At 40.6% G+C, this 5668-nt stretch overlaps 1 long non-coding RNA gene across 1 annotated transcript; it reads right to left on the reverse strand.

Annotated features, from left to right (window-relative positions):
• Nucleotides 1-612: 612 nt before the first annotated feature.
• Nucleotides 613-4831, reverse strand: LOC115651606. The gene is made up of 3 exons (XR_004000394.1): nt 4786-4831; nt 1959-2017; nt 613-745 (listed from the first exon to the last, which is right to left on the reverse strand). It is a non-coding gene; the product is annotated as an uncharacterized LOC115651606 (long non-coding RNA).
• Between the last annotated feature and the right edge of the window lie 837 nt (nt 4832-5668).

Raw genomic sequence — 5668 nt, forward strand, 5'->3', positions numbered from 1 at the left:
CCAACCCCCAGTTTGAGAACCCCTGATCTAGGGGGACATGGGAGACCTTGAAGGTAAGGTTGTCACCAGTCCAGATTTTCTCAGGATCATACCTTTTTAGAGAGAGCTATGCTGGGAAATATGTAAGGGTGCTCAGTACACACTGCCAGTGGTCCAGTTTTATGGGCCTAGCATCATCCCAGATGTCCTGGTTTTTTGTACCTTAGAGGTACCAACCCTACTCCAAGGATATAAGAGTGACAGGAGCCTATAGGGAATTAATACATCTCTGACCTATGTTAATTCCTTATGTGATTTCCAAATAGAATTCTTGGGGTTGTCAGAGGACAGTGCAATAAAGAGGGGCCAATCCCTTGCTCAACCCTCAAAATTCTGTGGATGTTCTTCTTCACAAAACCTCCTCTGAGGAGCTGTTGTTAGCTGCAAGAGAGAGGAGAAATTGCAAGGAGATAACATTCCCCACTCCCGTGTGACTAGACAGCGATCCACCTGTGAAGGGGACATTTCAACACAGTATACCATACTTTGAAAACCAGATTGCTTTAACCCCAGATAGCAGAAGGTTACTGGCAAGGGATACTTACCTTACCCCTCCAAAATCAGCCATTGATCCACTCCCCCCGCACTCTCAAAACACACAGATCCTCAGGAACTGTTGGAGACTGTGGCCTTTCTGTGGAGATCCTGTACCTCATGATAGCTCTGGAACTCCAATTTCTTCCCTGTACATCAGTCCAGTGCAATCCTGCAATATCAGGGTTAGTGTGTTGCCATTGCTGCCTGCAGAATTTTCCTCTTAGAGAGATCCCCACTGCACAGCAGGTCTGCACAGATGGTAATAGCTCCAGGCTGATAACTTTTCCTGGTAACCTCCACGCTCGGAGGAGGGAAAAGATATGCATCCCTCTCAGCTTCACCAATATGTAGCCACCTATTTACCCCTCTAGTCCCTTATCCTATGAGAATCCCACCCACATTGGGCATCCTCTCTGGGGTCCTAGACTGTGCCACAGGGTATGTTTACATTCCAATGTATGCTCAGCATTCAAGCTCAGACTCAAACCTAACCCCCCTTCCATCTACACACAAATTGTGATAACCAGGAGCTCAGATCCAGAGTCTCAGGACCTCATGGGGGTGGAGGATCAGAGCCTGAATCAAGCCAGGATCCAGAGTTTGAGCCCTATTGCACTGCAGTGTATAGCCCAACTGGACTTGTGCTCTGGTAGTCTGCAAAAAGTATTCCACAATCTTATGGACTGACAATTTGTCCTCTGGACGGTCAAGTTTGGACACTCAGATTTTTCCATACTGCATCACAACCAAAGGGCTAGAGTGGCTATATTTTGAGAGGGTGCTAGGAAATCTAGGGTGTGGGGGTTGGAATTGGGCCCTCATAATGCAGTCCAAACACTGGAGCTCTAAGTTGGGACCAGGGTCAACAATTCCTAAACTGGGGTTAAAAATAAAAATACCCTCAAACCCTAGGTTAACAAACCCAGGGTCTGCTAACTTGATTTCTACTAACCCTGGGCTTACATTGCAGTGTTGACAAAGCCATAGAGGCTGCTGACCCTCTGCTTCTCCTTGCATGGGGGAGTGATGAGATCTCAGTAAAGATGCAGTTACGTGAAAGACTAAATCTTAAAGGCAAATGCAGAAGTGAAGTAATTCAATACATTATTGTGCCCCCAAAACCACCTAGGCACAATAATGTATTGAATAGTTCCTCTATGTATCCCTGATTCTGTTTCTAAGCACGGAGAGGCTTTAAATGGAGTCAAGTTATTTTATGCGTTTTGCCCTTCATATCCTACTCTTTGGGGGTATGAACTGTTATTGACATTTAAGAAGACTATTTTATGGCTGTGATCAAAATGGAGCACAGGTAAATAAAAAGTGACATTATACATAATATGATATAGAAAACCATAAAAATGCAAATTGTAGTAACTCACCCATGCTGCTATTTAAGGCCACTGAAAGTATTACGAAACCAGAACTGATGTCTGTTTGCCTGTGGTAAGGAAAAATAGGAAAAGGAAAATAATTAGATTATAAATCTTTGGTCTGATCCTGAATAGTACTCAGCCCTTATAATTCCCCCGAAGTCAGGATGAGGTCATGTATTACTAGAAAATGCTGAAAACAGTAAATCATATAAACATCAGTTATATTAGAAAGGGATTCATGGTATGGAGTAGAAATCATCTGAAATTCAGCCACCTAATGTAGTGTCAACCCATTCCCAACGGAAAATGGGTGAATGTGGAAGAGTTTTTTTGCTTGGAGTTTTAATGATTTTTCTTTGCACTTCAGACTTATGCCTGGAGGCACGAACTTAGAATCATAGAATCATCGAATATCAGGGTTGGAAGGGACCTCAGGAGGTCATCTAGTCCAAGTCCCTGCTCAAAGTAGGACCAATTCCCAAGTAAATCATCCCAGCCAGGGCTTTGTCAAGCCTGACCTTAAAAACCTCTAAGGAAGGAGATTCCACCACCTCCCTAAGTAACCCATTCCAGTGCTTCACCACCCTCCGAGTGAAAAAGTTTTTCCTAATAGCCAACCTAGACCTCCCCCACTGCAACTTGAGACCATTGCTTCTTGTTCTGTCTTCTGCCACCACTTATTTAATTTGATCCTATTTACTTCAGACCATTTCTCCAGTTTGTCCAGATCATTTTGAATTTTAATCCTATCTTCCAAAGCACTTGCAACCCCTCCCAGGTTAGTATCATCCACAGACTTTATAAGTGTACTCTATGCCATAATCTAAATCATTGATGAAGATATTGAACAGAACCATACCTAGAACCGATCCCTGTGAGACCCTACTCATTATGTCCTTCCAGCATGACTGTGAACCACTGATAGCTACTCTCTGGGAATGACTTTTCAAACAGTTAGTAGCTCCATCTAGGTTGTATTTCCCTAGTTTGTTTATGAGAAGGTCATGCGAGACAGTATCAAAAGCCTTACTAAAGTCAAGATATGCCACATCTATCACTCCCCCCACCCAAGGCTTGTTACTCTGTCAAAGAAAGCTATCAGGTTGGTTTGACATGATTTGTTCTTGACATATCCATGCTGACGGTTATTTATCACCTTATTATCTTCTAGGTGTTTGCAAATTGATTGCTTAATTATTTGCTCCATTATCTTTCCAGGTACAGAAGTCAAGCTGACTGGTCTGTAATTCCCCGGGTTGTCCTTATTTCCCTTTTTATAGATGAGCACTATATTTGCCCTTTTCCAGTCTTCTGGAATGTCTCCCATCTTCCTTGACTTTTCAAAGATAATTGCTAATGGCTCAAATATCTCCTCAGTCATCTCCTTGAGTATTCTAGGATACATTTCATCAATCCCTGGTGATTTGAAGACATCTAACTTATCTAAGCAATTTTTTACTTGTTCTTTCCCTATTTTAGACCCTGATCCTACTTCATTTTCACTGGCATTCACTATTTAGATGTCTAATCACCACCAACCTTCTTGGTGAAAACTGAAACAAAGAAGCCATTAAGCATCTCTGCCATTTCCACATTTTCTGTTATTGTCTTTCCCCCCTCATTGAGTAATGGGCCTACTCTGTCCTTGGACTTCGTCTTGCTTCTAATGTATTTGTAGAATGTTTTCTTGTTTTCTTTTATGTCCCTAGCCTTAGCTTTTCTAATTTTGTCCCTACATACTTGTGTTATTTCTTTATATTCATCCTTTGTAATTTGATTGAGTTTCCAGTTTTTGTACAACTCTTTTTTGAGTTTTACATCATTGAAGATCTCCTGTTTAAGCCAGGGTGGTCTCTTGCCATACTTCCTATCTTTCCTACACAGTGGAATCATTTGCTTGTGCCCTTAATAATGTCTCTTTGAAAAACTGCCAACTGTCTTCAATTGTTTTTCCCCTTAGACTTGCTTCCCCTGGGATTTTACCTACCAATTCCCTGGTTTGCTAAAGTCTTCCTTCCTGAAATCCATAGTCTTTATTGTGCTGTTCTCCCTACTACCATTCCTTAGAATCATAAACTCTACCATTTCATGATCTCTTTCACCCAAGTTGCCTTCCACTCTCAAATTCTCAATGAGTTCTTCCCTATTTGTCAAAATCTAATGTAGAACAGCCTCTGCCCTAGTAGCTTTCTCCACCTTCTGAAATAAAAAATTGTCTTCAATACATTCCAAGAACTTGTTGGATAATCTGTGCCCTGCTGTGTTATTTTCTCAAAAGATGTCTGGGTAGTTGCAGTCTCCCATCACCACCAATTCCTGTGCTTTGGATGCTTTCATTAGTTGTTTAAAAAAAACTTCATCCACCTCTTCTTCCTGGTTTGGTTGTCTGTAGTAGACCCCTACCATGACATCACCCTTATTTTTCACCCCTTTTATCCTTACCCAGAGACTTTCAACAAGTCTGTCTCTTATATCTATCTCAACCTCAGTCCAAGTGTATTCCTTTTAAATATAAGGCAACACCTTCTCCCTTTTTTCCCTGCCTGTCTTTCCTGAACAAGCTGTACCTTTCTATACTAATATTCCAGTCTTATGCGTATTATCCCACCAAATCTCTGTAATGACAGCTATGTCATAGTTGTGTTTATTTACTAGCATTTTACATTCTTCCTGCTTATTCCATATACTTCTCACATTAGTATACAGACATCTAAGATACTGATTTGATTCCCCCCGTCCCATTCTGTCTTGTCTCTCCCTCATTTCTGCTATAACAGCACATGCTCCCCTCAGATTCTGACCTTTCTCCCAGGTCTCCACGTTTGTGACTTACCTGTGGGCTTTGGTCACCTGCTCCCATTGAACCTAGTTTAAAGCCGTACTCACTAGGTTAGCCAGTCTGTAGCCAAATATGCTCTTCCCCTTCCTTGATAGGTGGACCTCATGTCTGTTCAGCAGTCCTTCTTCCTGGAACAGCATCCAGTGTTTAGATGTGCTGTCTCTAATAATAAAGTTGTTTTTACTTCCAGACAAATGTATTAAACCAGAAATAAAAGAAGAAAGACTATTTGTTTTGCTTCTTCAGTCATTGTTCTTTACGTGGATATATGAAAACAATGTTTTCATTAAGTTGAGACATTCCACAGGGACTCACTTGCCCTACAGTGCTTTCTTCATTTTTTTCATATAGTTCTATTGGTCCTATTGATTAGGCATCTGTTTTTTGTATAGCCATAGTTTGCTCTTCTGGAACAATGTTTAGCAGCTGTTACAATTTAGACAAGTGTTAACAGGGTGAGAATTAATTTAACACCCAAAAATATTTTAACACCTGGCCTGACAACAGCAATATCATTGAATTTCACCTTTTAGAAATTGCTTAGTGAATTACTTTATCATTACTTTGACTTTGACCACAGCATGCACTGTTTTGTATTTTGAAACAGAAGTCTTGGAATTAAAACAATCTTGTATTATAAGTGAGTGCTATTTTTAACAATTTTTTCTCCTATAGAGTTATGCTGCAAAGTTGAATATACTTTTTTCTTACCAGAGCTGTACCTCCAATTTTCCAGCTAAGTTGTAATAGAGCAACAGAAATCAATGCACATAGTTTTAGTAAAATGTTTATGGAGCCAAGAAATTACAAATTCCTCTTATCATGTGAAGTCAGATGTGGGCTCCATGTATAAAAGAACTGTACAAATCCTCATACA

The sequence above is a fragment of the Gopherus evgoodei genome, chromosome 4 (genome assembly GCF_007399415.2).
Source record: "Gopherus evgoodei ecotype Sinaloan lineage chromosome 4, rGopEvg1_v1.p, whole genome shotgun sequence".
NCBI classification, from domain to species: domain Eukaryota; kingdom Metazoa; phylum Chordata; order Testudines; family Testudinidae; genus Gopherus; species Gopherus evgoodei.